This window comes from Nanorana parkeri, unplaced genomic scaffold, assembly GCF_000935625.1.
Source record: "Nanorana parkeri isolate BGI_ZX_2015 unplaced genomic scaffold, ASM93562v1 scaffold69, whole genome shotgun sequence".
NCBI classification, from domain to species: domain Eukaryota; kingdom Metazoa; phylum Chordata; class Amphibia; order Anura; family Dicroglossidae; genus Nanorana; species Nanorana parkeri.
Window position 1 is genome coordinate 610,038 of NW_017306337.1, and position 15,598 is coordinate 625,635.

The 15,598-nt window shown below is 41.8% G+C and overlaps 1 protein-coding gene across 1 annotated transcript in view; it reads right to left on the reverse strand.

Moving 5' to 3' along the window:
• The window catches only part of FAM83E (family with sequence similarity 83 member E), a 59,285-nt gene extending 48,179 nt beyond the window's left edge, over window positions 1–11,106 (reverse strand). The window contains exon 1 of the mRNA XM_018576523.1: window positions 10,732–11,106. The gene's annotated coding sequence lies outside the window, so the exon portion shown is untranslated. The remainder of the gene's footprint in view (window positions 1–10,731) is intronic.
• Window positions 11,107–15,598: the final 4,492 nt, after the last annotated feature.

Genomic DNA, 15,598 nt, shown 5'->3' on the forward strand with positions numbered 1-15,598 from the left:
GTTTAGGTCTCTGTAGAGTGGTAGTTCTCTCTCTAAATATAAGTGTAAGACTCATTTCTTATCAATAGAGAAATAAACCCTACTTTAGATGCAATATACCAAGAATTACCAACAGAAAAATGGTAGTGCAATCTAGATCTAAGAACAAAAACAAATCAACACAAATGGATAGGATTTACAAATCTGCCAGGCATTGTCAACCATTTGTAAGGTAAAATGCCTGGATGCTGGTATAAGACCAGCACTGGAAAACAAAGAGAATAGTCTGGTTCCTCTTCATCTTCACCTTTTACAGAGAGGAACAACTATGAGTTTCTACTAATTTATCAAGGCCTGCTAAAAACCAGGTAAAAAAAAAAAAACCCAGGCCATCCATAGACATTAGAGAGTGGTCTGACATGCAGGACTGGTCACACTAGACTCAGAATCGCCAGTCAAATAAACATGCACGGCTAAACTCTGAGTTTGCATTTTTATGATATGAAGACATCCAGGGGTCTCCCAGCAGATACCTCCAGAACCAGCTTATGAAGGGGTAAATAATAATGATTATTCCAAAATGAATTATTCCAAAGACCTGTCAGGAGGGACTGTCTGGCATAATCTTCTGCTGGCCACAGGGATAAGCATAAGCCTCTAACCTAGTCCAGTTGCATAGAGATTGGTTGACTGTTAGTGCATGTCTATGGGTACCTTTAAGACATTATTCAGACAGAATAATTAACAATGCAGTAGCCTATAGCAGTTAATCACTTTTCATCTTTTTTTTGTTCTGATTGCTTTAAAAGGATTCATAGAAGAAAGTTAATTTGGCTGCTGATCTACTTTCACATCTTCACTTTGATTTGAACTACATTAACAAATAAACCCCATTGTGACAGTAATTGAAGAGGAACCACAGATTATCCCAAATATTATACATCTCTTTAGGTGATATTACATCATATCTCATAATCAGTGATCTGCACATTTGGGTACAAGGTTATTACCATGTAGCAGTTCTTACATACTTACATAATTAAATATCTGACTAAGAACAAAGCTTACTAGTGAAAATGCTTCCTTTGAAAAGATATTCTGGTAAGAATGCATCCAGAATTATTGTTTTTTTTACTTATTTGTCATACTGTCATAAAGTGGCCTAATATAAGAGAATGTAACAGGTTTGCCGAGGGCTCAGTTCACATTGCTGCTCTGGCAGCCTTAGAGCAGGGAGAGTAAGGACAACCAATAGATAGGCCCAAGAGATGTCACTTGATGGAAGGCTCTTAATGTGAATACTGAACTAGCCCTGGGTCAGAAATTGATTTTGCAAGGGGATCCAACCGGTAAACTGGGCTGTGAAAAGTTTGTTTTGCTTACCCTTTCTGCTCTAAAGCAAACATGAATAGGCAAACCCCAAAGCTGAATTCCAAGCAGATATAAAATACATAAAATAATGCAGCACTGTATTCAATAGGGATGCACAGATACTTTCGAGTACCAGTGCAGATACTTGGCATTTTCATGAGAACTACCAGGGTTGCAGCAGTTGCAGCTGGGACCTGGCTCTGGCACTTCACCACTGTCGTGAAATCATTAGTCTGTATTGTTTTAGAAAAACTGTCACATGACAATAAACAAAAATGTATCAGTACTCGTACTTGTAAGTACTCGGCAAGTACCAGTACTCGTACTCGTACTCGCAAAACTGGTATCTGTGCATCCCTTATATATATTTCTAAAAACAAAATTGTACATTAAAACAGAGATGTACAAATCCCAGGAGCTCCGTGTGCTCCTTACAAATGAAAGCTGCCTCCTAATTTTTGAATTTTTCTCTAGTGTAGTCTTGGAGCTCAAAAGTATCGGTATATGTACTCGTACTTGTACCGAGTACTATACTTGGTATCTGTGCAACCCTAGTATTCAATAATAAATTATTAAATTAATTTTTTTAAACGAAGATGTGTAAGTACCTAAATTTGACTTGTAGCCTATTGTATTGCATTGGTCTGAGAGAAGGAAAGAGACACAGGACAAGGACCCAATCAGTTGCCTATCAGTTGTCACCATTCTACGTAGACACAATGATTAGACTGACCTTTACTCCTCACAGAGTTGTGTATGCAGGAGCTTATACTTTGAGTCCATTAGATACCATTTGATACATTGCCCTAAGCCCTGATGAAGGGTGATTTTTGGCCCCTGAAACATTCTGACTGCATATTGCGTTCCTTTAAAATTTGTGATATTAATAAAGGGCTTTCGGAGTTATGAGATAATTATTTGGCGCTCTTTTTGACTCGCTCGTATGTGGATTTCTCCATCTGGGTTACCACTTTGTCTTTGGGGGGTCCTCCTCTTTGTGAGTGCCCGTAAATAGCTTTCATCTATGCTGTCACTGATTGTCATCGGAGGTGTCAATTTCCCTTCCTGAAAATCATGAAATACCTGAAATTAATAATTCCCCCATCCACACTAAATAGCGTGGTTGGAGGATCCTATCATTGGCTATTGTGTTCTGAAAGTGACTGCTCCCACAGCTGTCAGAATACCTGGACAGTGACTGCATGCAAATGGCTAGGGTCACTGTTTGGCCAAGAATATTCCACTCAGCTCCTTCGATTTTCAGATTGAAGCTTGGCGAGCTTGGTGGTGCTGACTAGACATGTGCGATTCGTTTCGTTGTGAATCGAAATTCGGACGAATTTTCAAAAATTCGGACATTTGGATGTATCCAAATTCCGAATTACAGACATAACGGATGCAGACGAATCCGAATTTCCATATCCGAAATTCGGTACCGTTAGTACGAACGTTCGTTTCGTTTTCTGTTCTTATTCGTTTCGTTCGTTGGAGCAAAGTGACATTAGAGAAGGAGAAAAATATTTTTTCATCCTCAAATGTCACTTTTGCTGCAAACGAACAAACGAAACGAATAAGAACAGAAAACGAAACGAACGTTCGTACTAACGCTACCGAATTTCGCCCGAATCCGAATTCCGAATCCGAATTGACTTTCACACCCGAATCCTGAAAAACGAAATAACACAAATCCAAATTTAAAACGAAACGAAATTAAACGAATTGTTTGGCAGTGCACATGTCTAGTGCTGACCGTGTTGCCCTTGGATCAGATTTGGTTGATTCAGCTTTAGTAAACTAAGACTACTAGTAATGCTGATAATAAAAGTGAAAACAGCATTGTCAAATACTGAACTTCAGGCTTTCACCACTTATACCTCTTTTGCAAAAAATCAAAGTAAAGGTAAGATATACCCCTAAAAATATACAGCTGACCCCCGCTAGGTCGTGGTTCAGAGTTTGCGGCCTCGGTCGTTCGCTGATTTTTCCCATATAGGGGTAACATCAGTATTTTACATTCTAACACTGCGGGAGACATAGCAGTACAGTACTGTACAGTATACTTATTTGCCTTTACATTCTTTTTTTTTTAGGGTAATGTATTAAGCTGAGTTTGAAATGAAATTAACGTGTTTGGGGGCATAGTTAGGCTTTAAACTATAAAAATAGGCATTTATAGGCATTTTTTTGACGACATTCAAAATTTGCAGTTTTCACAATTCACGGGTGCTCTATGAACATAACCCCAGCGAATATCAGGGGTTGACTGTATATGATTTTACCTAGGACCCCAGGAAAATTCAATATAGTACCTGAGCTGTTACCTAACCATAAAATATAATGCAATATATTCTTATAATGGCCTTGTGGTAGGTTGTATGTATTTATCTAAATGAATAATACATGTCAGGTCCATGCATATTAATGTGGTTGACAGACAGTCTAGCGATAATTCCAAAGTCATAGTGGAGGATAAAAAGAAAAAAAACAACATCATTTCCTGATCTTGTTACAGAGAACTTTCCAAACTAAAAATGCTTCTGTGAATATTTTATAAACATTTAGGAGAAACTCAGCATTCTGTCACCCAAACCAGTTCAACTTCTCTAAATGACCTATTTCAGATAGACGTTATGCCAATAAACATTCTTATTCTTATAAAATAACTCCAGGCAAACAACTGAGCACAGTATTAAACTACATATGCAGTGAAAACTACCTGCCAAATATTTCTAGCGCCACTCATTCATTTCTGCCAGGAGGGGTACTACACTATTTACCTCTGCAGCAATGTCATTACCTGTGTGATCCCTCTTCCTCCAGACTGCTCAGTACATTATATATTCACATGTCTGCCCTCCCGAGATCCACACTGTGCTCTCTTCCTCCTGTAAAACCCTCCATCCCATCCTCCTACACAGAGCCTGACTAGAGGTTCCATTAACACTGCAAGAGCTTGATGGCTTGTAGCACATATCTTCTAGTCTGTGTAAAGCTGGCCATACACCTATAGATTTTCTGCAGATTTTCTATGGTCAGATGGAAAAAGTGCAACAGATTCCTCCATCTACGCTAAACTGTGTGGATAGAGGAATCTCCCACTGGGCCAAGCTTTAATATCTTGCTAGTCGGCCCCGCTGGCTCTCAAAATACCTGAACAATCTGATTGGATGCAGGCATTGTTCAGGTATTTTGAGAGCCAGCGGAGCCAACTAGCAAGATAGTGAAGCTTGGCGCAGTGGGAGATTCCTCCATCCACACAGTTTAGCGTAGATGGAGGAATCTCTTGCACTTTTTCCATCTGACCATAGAAAATCTGCAGATAATCTTTAGGTGTAAGTATGGCAATCTTTACCCTGTAGTGGATTACAGGACAATCATCTTAAGACAGATATTAGGTACTTATACTAGTTGTATTTACAAATAAATACTGTACATAAACAATCCATATAGTGAACTTAGTGTAAGGTTATATTATTGCAATGGACAACAGGTCATTCTTTGAATCTGAAAAAAAAAAGAGTTTAATCTCCACATACGGCTTCTTCACAGTAAGAGCTGTGAAAATGTGGAATAGGCTACCTGAGGAACTTGTTCTAGTCACCTCTAGTCAACACATTCCAAAATGCACAGAATATAACTAGATATTTACATTTTACAAGTAATCACACCAGAGATTATCCGATCCTATTGCCTTAGGGCAGCGGTTCCCAACCTGTAGTACGAGTGCCCTCAGGGGTACTTGGCAGCATTTTTAGGGGTGCTTGAACATATATTTGTAATTGAATAAAAAGTCTGTGGCAGTGGGGAGTCAGGGAATAAATTCTGTATTTCCCACACTCATTCTATAGTTCTGGCTGCCAAAACCTTAATCAGTCCCCGTGAGTGATGTGCCCTCTGCTTCTCTCAAGGGTGGATGCTGCCTTCTGCAATTTGGCATGAGGAGGACGCAGCTTAGGACAGAGATTGTAAGTCCTGAGTCGCACCAGGATCTGCTCAACCCACCTCTCTTCAGTCCATTAAGGTGCCTCCATCAGATGAGACTGATTCCGCAATGCATCATCAATCCTCTCCAATACACTTTGCATGGAGCACAGAAAGGGCAGCTGCAGCCTTCTTTGAACTGCAACATGCATGTGAGTCACCAGACTGTACCAGTGCGCCATCTGCATTCTCCATGGCCCAGTCACCCATCACGGAGAGATGCCTAGCCCTCCAACCCACAGAAATCCAGTGTCACAGGCTTCACCCCAAAGAGGCCACAAGATAACACTGGACATACCACGACATGCCCCAAAGATCACCCCCCACCCCAGCCTCCCAGCTCCCTCCTTCATCCCAATAACATAGTGGCATTTGAGCCAGTCCTACTGTTTGTACAATTTGCCATTTGGCACGGAGAGCTACATGCTTCACTCTTAGCCCTGCCCTCTGCCCCATCCCCACTGAGGGTTACAATTTAGACAAATGGACTGCCAAGGGGTACGCAAGTAAAAAGATTGGGAACCACTGCCTTAGGGGATTAGGAGGGCATTTGTTTCTCCTGTTTGAGCAAAATGAATCATGCTTTATAGGTTTTTTCCTTCTTCTGGATCATCTGTAGGTAACTGTTGGGCATAGGGACTATGTACATTATTGATTTTAGTTAACAAATAACATACATTAAATCATATTTTCATATACTGTATGTGGCTAGATTTCCTCTTTAGAGGCCCACAGTAGCCAAAAATATTGTATTCTGGTAACTGTATGTCGTTAAATATATGAATTCCCTTTTTTTAAACCTTCATGTATATTTGTTTCTACAAATTTACATGCAAAGCAATCCAGACAAACCATATAACACGGCCAGGGGTGCTTATAATGGTTAGATTTTATTCATATGGATTGAAGGAGAGTTATCGGGAGAGTGAATTACGCTCATCCCCATAATTAGAGCCGACGTGTGACACTGAAGCCGTCACACATCAGATCTATTGAGCGGGAACTGAGCGATCACAAACCACGGATCGCTCAGTTCATGATCTTCTGTCAGTCACCGATCCCCGTAGGGATTCCCCCCCCTCTCTGTTTCTCCAGCACTGACTGGAGGAACAGACAGGGAGGGAGCGGGCACAGCTGGCTCTGCCTCTAGAGAGGCAGAGACAAATGACGATCAGGTAGCGGGATGGATCTCAACAGTATTGTCGGGATTCGTCCCGGCTGCAGCGTGGCTCTGTACTGTCAGCATATAGCGGACAATAGCCGGTTATATGCTGAGTTTTGGGTCACAGGAGGACATTAGTATATGTCTAATACTGTGACCCTAAAGAGAACTATGGCCAAAAAAGGTTGCCCCATAATGCTCTTTTAAATCTTTTATCCAAAAGAAAACAATAGTCCGACCATGTGTCCATCTAAGTCTGATTTATTTCTATTCTAGTTTTTTTCTATTGAAAAATGTAACAGATTCCTCCATCCATGTTAAAAATGGAGGAATCCCCCATGCCCCTATTGTATTCAACAGCCGCTAGAGCAGTGGCTGCTCAATGCCCAGACAATGCCTTAACTGATTGAATGCAGACACTGCTTGGCCAAAGTTTTCTGATAAGCTTCTCAGACAAACTGGTTGGAGAAAAATGGTCATAAATTTGACCTGTGTATGGCCAGCTTAAGACTACCCTTTTCACAGAGTGATAATACTGCAGACTAAGCAGAACCCTGATTAAGAAAGTGAAAACAGATCTTCTGGCCTTATCAACATGTAATTAAACTATGCGACACAAGGGATTCAGAAAAACAAAAACTGTGTGCTAATCCTAGAGACAGAGTGAGAGATATGTCTCTTTTGGCTTTCCCATAGTTCCACTAACTAATGTACATGTTTAATTGGTTCATTAAAAGGGAGGGGTATGAAAAGGGAAACGCATAGCTTTATGGAGAACAATAAAAGTTTAGTGATAGTTTTAAAAGCCTGAAGATAACTGGCTCGGTATTGTTGCTAGCTCTATGCACAGGGATGCCAGCTTTACGTTTAATCATTTACAGGGACAAGAGAAGGGTGGAGAACAAGTAGACATCTAACAAATTAACAATGATAATTATAGGTTATTGTCACACACTGTGAGCAGTATCATAACTGACAATATAAATACCACTAAATACTCTACATATTAGGTGCATAATGGACTTATGCACTCACATATAAAAATGCACCTTACATAAGAATGCACCTTAATTAAAAAATAAGCACTAGGTAGCATTAAATATGAAAACATTTTTAAATGTATGTCACCTTTGTGAACCGAGTAATTAAAAAGACTGATTGTCTCTCATTTCAAGTCATTTCAAGAGGACTCCACTCTCCCTTTTGCGTTTTATAATGATATTACACTATAAAGTGTGTGATACCATAGCTGAGTGGCACAATGTCACCACCAAATTCCCATTGAGATGTAACAAGTCTGATTCAAGTGACCAGAATGTATTCCAAAGCATATAGTTTGGGTACAACCACTATTTAAACATATCTAAAGCCAAAGCATTTAGTATTTAATTTTAGTTAGAGTGGAGAAGAGTTAGAACCTCTGTCAGTTTATGTTTAAGTCCCCTGTGGTGAGACTTTTTAAAAGGGGTAGAAAGTGATGGGAAATCCCAAATGTTGCAGTTGTCACTAGAACAGGAAGAGAAGGAAAATCCTCCAGAGAGGACCTCTATTCCAGTGACACCTGTCTAAGAGGGGATATCCCTTTAGTTTAGAGATATTTCCTTGCTCTTCATATTGTGTCGGTGGGACAGGAAGTAAAGGGATATCTTTCAGTATAGTAGTCTATAATTTAGTAAGTTTTGTTCACATCTAGAACATTTAAATGTGTATTTTAAGGTCCTAAAGACTAAAGTAAATAACAAGTGACAAAATAATAGTAATATTACCTGCCTGGTCTGTTCATGGCTTGCATAGGGCTTCTTCGGTGTCTGAAATAGGAACCATGTTACCCCCCAGCAACGAATCACATGCATGCTGGTCCTGACTTGATGTTGCGGGCAATTCTTATTTCAGAAGCTGTCATACATGAGACTACGGTATTTATTATTGCAGTGTATACTGTATTTGTGCACATCTTCTTGTCCAGTTTGGTTACTTTAGAGACTTTGTTAAGAAAAGCATGATCAGCGTAAGCGGTCACTGGCAGTCACTGAATAGATCAAATCTAGTTAGGGCTGGATGATTGGTTAGACTAGGGGTCAGCACCATTCTCAGGGTTATTCACAAAAGGGTGAAGAGTTTGGAGAAGGCAGGAGAAATGAACAATCTAGAACAACATAGCTGAGCTGGAAAGTGAGCTGAATTGGAGAATGTTTCCAAATCAGTTATTTTGTCCTAGATTGTTCACTTCTCCTGCCTTCTACAAACTCTTCACCTTTTGTGAATAACCCTGTAAGTATTAATCTACAAAATGTAGACAACAGACGTGTCAGTGAATAATAGTGTGACATAGTTGTATAGTTTGTTTTTATTTTCTTTGTACTAATAAGTGTACTGCTAATAACAAGTTCAACTCAGATCAGCCCCAGTTCATGCAATTTCAAACCTCAGATAAACCCCAATTCCTGCACCTTCAGACCTCGGATCAGCTCCAATTCCTGCACCTTCAGACCTCGGATCAGCTCCAATTCCTGCACCTTCAGACCTCGGAACAGCTCCAATTCCTGCACCTTCACACCTCAGATCAACCCCAAATTATGAATCTTCACACCTCAGATCAGGCCCAGTTCCTGCACTTTCAGACCTCAGATCAGTCCTAATTTCTGCAACTTCAGACTTCAGATCAGCTCCAATTCCTACATCTTCACACCTCAATTCTTGCACCTTCATACCTCAAATCAGCCCCAACTCCTGCACCTTCAGAACTCAGAGCAGCCCTTATTCTTATACCTATAGACCCCAGATCAGCCCAATTCCTGCACCCTCAGACCTCAGACCAACTGTTATAAGTGCTGAATCCAGTGAAGAAATTGGTATACTTTTAACTGATCTGTCTACAGTAAACTGATATCTGATTGGTTCGTAAATATGCTTAAGTAAATATTTCAAACTCAAGTGCCACAATATCTAAAAACCTGAACTACTGCACCTTTTCCATTACATTATAAAGCAATTAATCTTTTATGAAAGCTGTTAACCATTCTGTGCTGCAATATGGAGGGATCCGTAGCAAGGCCTCTACTAGTGGCCTTTCCTTTCAGCGTATACGGTAATGTATTTCTCATCATCCTGTCTCGCTTCTGTGTTCAGGAAACAGAGCAGGGAAAGCGAGTTGTGTTTACAATGAACATCAGCACAGAAGCTCTGTACAAAACTTGGAATAACTGACAGTGCCAAAGCACTAAAACAGTCCATAAACACAAGATGGATATCACAAGATTATCTGACTATTGAATGTTGAGTTAACCAGTTGATTTTCACATAAACTTGCATGCTGATATCCTACAAGTATACACAGCTATATAAATAGCGCACAGCCTCTGTGTTGCTTGTGCAGTAGAGTACAACTATTGGCCAAAAAACTCCAGATTGGAGGAAAATTATTTCCCTCTGCAGAGATCTTCCAAAAGGGTCAGCTGCAGTCATCAGTACGTCATTACCAGATACACAGATATTTTCTCGGGTCATAGGTATTCATGGCAATCTACAAATGTAATATGTCAAATGTATGTTTATTGTCACAGTAAGGAGATATAAGTGGCAGTTGTCTTAAACTATATTCCGAGTTATAATTGAACAAAAGGGTTCCTTATTATCATTATTTATTACAATTAATATATAAGGTGTTTATATTCTTGCTATCTGTTGTAAAGAACCCTTTGTTTGTATTTTGTACTGCTCCTTTAGATTGTATTTGCAGGGTTCCCCTTCTTATTTTGTCAGCATGATTGTAATCTTCTAATTTTATTTCTAAAGCATGATACACCTTTCAAATGAAGCACTCGCTGACCTCTTAGATCTCTCTGGGGTTCAAGCAGTGGGACCTTCCCTTCAGCCTTGTCCCCCCAGCCCCGCCATGGCTATTACAAAGCCAAGTGAAGATGTCTTATGTATTCCTCCTGCTGTATTACCTGCCTTGTAAAAGAAATGAAAAGCAGCAAGAGTGAGACCTTTCCATAGAGACCTTCTCATAATAGCCGGGCAGGAGGGGCAATCTAGCATTTCAGACGCTCCAAGCTCAGAGTCCTGGAAAGATACAAGAAGCCGCTTGTCTGCATCCACCCAAAAAGAAACCAAAAGGTGACCATTTGAAGTTGATATATATATATATAGTATAAAGAATTATGTAAGGCAATAAAATAAAAAACACACCGTTTCCATTAACCGTGCACACATTAAAGACACATCAAATAATGTACCTGTATGGAGTTCTCTTCATTATTTCTCTAGCAGTTCAGAAACACTTTCATGCTCAGTTCCTGGCCATAAATCTGTGAGGCTTTTTCCTTTTCATGTTGCTCTTTTGCCATGGCTTTCATCATGGTACAATACAATCCACTGTCTGCTGCTGTTTTCTGTAGAGTTTTCAGCAACAGAAATTCACATGTAAAGAAGAGTCTTTCTCAGATCCAGATTATGCGGCTGAAGCCAGGTACATGAAATGCTTTGGATTGCTCCTCTAATGATTTCTTTGGGAGAGTCTATGAGAAAAGTAGCAGCGTAGTTCACAGTAACAGGTTTTCTCTTTGTCATTCTCCACCTGCTCTCTCCCTGCCTTTGTTCTTCCTGTCATAATGCCAGACACACAAGACTCACCAGCAGGTCATACGGCGTACCTGTAGCAACCAGGAAGCGTTCTCACCTTAAACAGATCAGTTGACTTATTTGCAAGATAAAGATGATAAAGCAGCAGGAACTAGACAGGATGGACCTTTACTGGAAAAGGAGCTAGCTGGAGCTCTTGTTTTGAAAATTCTTTTTCATTTTATTTTCGGAGAGTATTTACTTACATCCTGGTGCTTTTTTTCTGTCCGGAGGAATTTACAGGACCCATAAACCCAAAATACGAGCTAGCTTATATATAAGAGCTATTGATAGCATTTACTGATATGTATTGAAGGGTCTCAGGAGCGTAGGCTTGGCTACACCAGTCATTTTAGTCCATTAAACTTTGGAATCGCTATCTGTAAATGTATTAAAGCCTGCAGTTCATGGTAGCATGAAGCTGTGACAAATGCTGGCCATAAGGAGACAACTTTGAGACAAATATTGGTTGAATATTGAATGTATATTCAAAGGAAATAAACAGCATATCAGCATTATAAGTACAAAAACAATGACTGATGGCAGATAAAATGGGGAATATTAGTCAAAATAATTTTCTAACTTTTTGGAACTCATTCTCCTTAGACAATCCTTTTAAGAAATGTTGCCGGTATTAACAATTATTTCACATACAGGGCAATTACAGTCTAAAAGATATCTGCTACACTGCTACCTTTTAGCTTGTAAACAATCAGAAAGGACAACCAATGAATATTCAAACTTTGCTAATTAAATCTTCCTGAAAATTGACTGGTCTTTAGATGACAGCCTTTCCTGTTAGATCATTGCTTGCAATGATTGGTCCATCTCTAACTTCCCTATGGGACATTAATAAGACCTCTCAGGAGTAGGTGTTTATAGCACCCTGAAATTTTCCAAGTTGCTTGAACATCACCATAAAATCACAGTCCAATCCTTCAGTCTCCTAATAAGAAAAGTATGAACATTTCGGAGAGGTAATTTTAAAAACTGGTTTTGTATAAAAGGTGTTCTAGAAAATTGTATTTATTTGGAAGAAGAAGCCGACATGAATGTCAAATTGTCTGGAATGTTTATGCATGCATCAACTTTATGAAAAATCAGCTTTCCATATATAAAAGGTCTTTCCATGGGTACAATTAGGCTTACACTGGCAACACACAGTCATTTGTTGACCTAAAGGACACATTCATGTATGTGTTTACCTCTGTACACCGCTAAGAATCAGCGCAACCCTCTGGTGGGGATCACAAGTGTATGTGATCTGCTACAGCCACACAGCCTGCACAAATAAATGACAAGCTGACAGGCGGTGCAGCTGTTCTCACGTAACCGCACATTAATCAGTTAAGTGCAGCTAGCGACAGATGAGCGGCCCTGGACGCTGTGAGTTGCATCCATGGCTATTCATCTGTCCTTAGCCACATCTAAACGTTCAATAGGTAGTTACATGTGGACAGTTAAGGACAGCCGCAGCTCTTGTCACCCTGTCATTAATTTGTACAGGCTGAGCAGCCACAGTTGATCGCAAACACTTGTGATCCCCATCAGAAATACACTTGATAGTGTATGGAGTGTAGGGTCAAAGTCTATTTATTTTTGAAAAATGTTGTTAGCACTGACGTAACTAGAAACCTCAGGGCCCCGGTGCAAGAAACCATTAAGTAACAAATCCCACTGTGGAGCCTGTCATAGCATAGGATGAAATGCCGGTGCATCAGCAGACGAGTGAACACGTCACCAATAGATTTTCATGTGCCAGTATAGCTCTTATCCATCCCTATCAAGCTAAACAAACAATACAGAGGAGACAACTGACAACGCCTGAATTTCTCCTGTTGTAGAATGAGCAACATGCAAAAGCACTTGTCAGTCGTCTCCTGTGTTGCTGCAGAATAGGCAAGAGAAGAGACGACTGACACAACCCCTATTTCTCCTGTGGCAAGCCATTTAATTCAGTAATAAAACAATCTAATTAGCAAGTTATATTTGAGGTTACAAGGGAGAAAATGTGCTTCTATTTCGTCTTCACCATGGAAAGCTTACCTCTTTGAATAAGCTGTTGATCCTCCCTTTTGGTCTTATTCATTAAATTTTGAGACTCAATCGCAATCTGATTCTTAATGGCTGGGCTCCAGGCTCCAGCTCCAGGCTGCAGTGCAAACTCATGCACTGTAACAGCCGCAGCCTGGTCAGTGCTGGCGCCGCGGCTCGTGGACGGACTGCGCAGGCGCGCCGTGGGTCGGTGGCCCCGGGCCGCCAGTGTCAGAGGGAGATGTCCGCCGCTGCCTTACGGCGACGCCTTGCGCAGGCGCGTGGGAGGCGTCTGGCGCAGGAGCGTCACGAAACTCCGCCCCCTCCAGACGCAGCACCCGGCTTAAAAGCCGCAGCTCCAGTATTGATCGGCGTCTTCAGTTGAGTGTACTGGACGCTGACCAAACCAGCTCCACACTCGCCTTCCTAAAGACCTAAACCACCCTACCCTGGCTGGAGACTCCACAACCACCTTAACCGCAAGTACTCTGGGAATACCATATATTGCATTTGCTGTCTTCACACAATACAAGCTAATTACTCGGGGAATACCACCTATTGCATTTGATATCATTAGTCTACCTGCCTATTTGACTCCCATTGCTGTTTCCCCCCCCTGGTGTCGATCAGAGGTACAGCACAGTGGGAGGCTGTTTTCCCTAACTGTAACCTTATGATTTATACAGGGTGTGATGTGTTGCAACTTACTCTTGGCCTCAATCCAAAACTGGGCAGAAAGAGGATAAGTTGCTCTCTGATTCCCGTCCTATAGCATTCCCGCTCATCCGCAGTTGCGATCCACTGTATCCCGTAGGCAACACTACAGGCGAGTGTTACAGTACTGAAGACCTGTTCAAATGGATCCACCCGACACCTTTTCGGGAGATCGGAAGGACTATAGTGACTTCCTACTTGCTTGCAAGCTCATGTTCGAGCTCAGACCCAGGTCATACCCTAACGATCACGTGAAGGTCCATAAATTAATCTCCTACCTTAGGGGGGAGCCCAGGGCCTGGGCAAATACATACATAGAAACCAACGACCCGTTGCTGGAGTCGTACGACGGATTCGTCACAGCCATGTCACAGTTATATGAAGATCCCTGTAAGCAAATCACGGCAGAGACCGCCATTCGAAACATTCGCCAGGGGAAGCGGCCGGTGGAAGACTTCATCGCTGAATTCAAAAGATGGGCGCGCCAGACGGAATGGAATGAGATCAGTCTCAGGAACCAGTTCCGTCTGGGGCTCTCAGAGGCGGTCAAAGACAAGCTAGCCAGGACAGTGCTACCCCTGTCCCTAGATGCGCTCATGCAGCTCGCTATCTCCATCGACCTTCGTTTGAGGGAACGTCGTTACGAAAAAAGCACCGGAATACCATGGACACCACGCAAATCAACCACACTCCCTCCAGCCGAACCTATGGAGGTCGGGTTCATCAGAGGTCCAATAACGCCAGGGGAAAGATCCCGACGTCGGTCGAAGAACCTCTGCATGTACTGCGCCTCATCTGTTCACCTAGTGGAGGAGTGTCCGGCCGTAAAGCGGAAGGCTGCAGGTAAGGAGAGTCGCATTGCTAGAATTTCCTCACCCCACATGAAATCTATGAATTACCTATATCTCTTCTTATCCTTGCAGTGGGAACAAGAAAGAATACAGACTAACGCCCTGCTAGATTCCGGCGCATGTGGGAATTTCATAGATGCACACCTGGTCTCCCAACATGGTATTCCCACTTGTAAAAAATCCAGACCCTTGTCCGTCAGCTTCGTGGACGGAACCACCTTAACATCTGGTCCAATTGACCTTCAAACACAACCCATGATGGTGACCACACATGACGACCACCGAGAATACATGACGTTCGATGTAATCCCATCTCCAGTCTTCCCTGTCATACTCAGCATTCCATGGCTGAGGTTACACCAACCCGATCTCGACTGGGCAGAGAACAGGGTGCAGTTGAACTCCTCATACTGTCACAACACCTGTTACCCCTCAAGGAACCTCCTGCTTCGTAACCCTCACAAACTCCCCGTCCACTACCAAGAATTCCAGGACGTCTTCAACCCCACCAATGCTGAGGTACTGCCTCCACACCGGTCATACGACTGCCCCATCGATCTTCTCCCGGGCAGTACGATACCCGTAGGGAGGATTTATCAGTTGTCCCAACCCGAACTAAACCACCTTAAGGGCTACCTGGAGGAAAATCTAAAGAAAGGATTAATTCGCCCTTCCACCTCCCCTGCAGGAGCTGGAATGTTCTTCGTCCACAATAAAGACGTCAGCATCAGACCTATCATAGATTACCGCGCATTGAATGCCATTACTATAAAAAAACGCTACCCTCTACCCCTCATTCCGGAACTCATAGAACGCCTGCGGACTGCGAAGATCTACACCAAACTCGACCTAAAAGGGGCATACAATCTTATACGGATGCGGG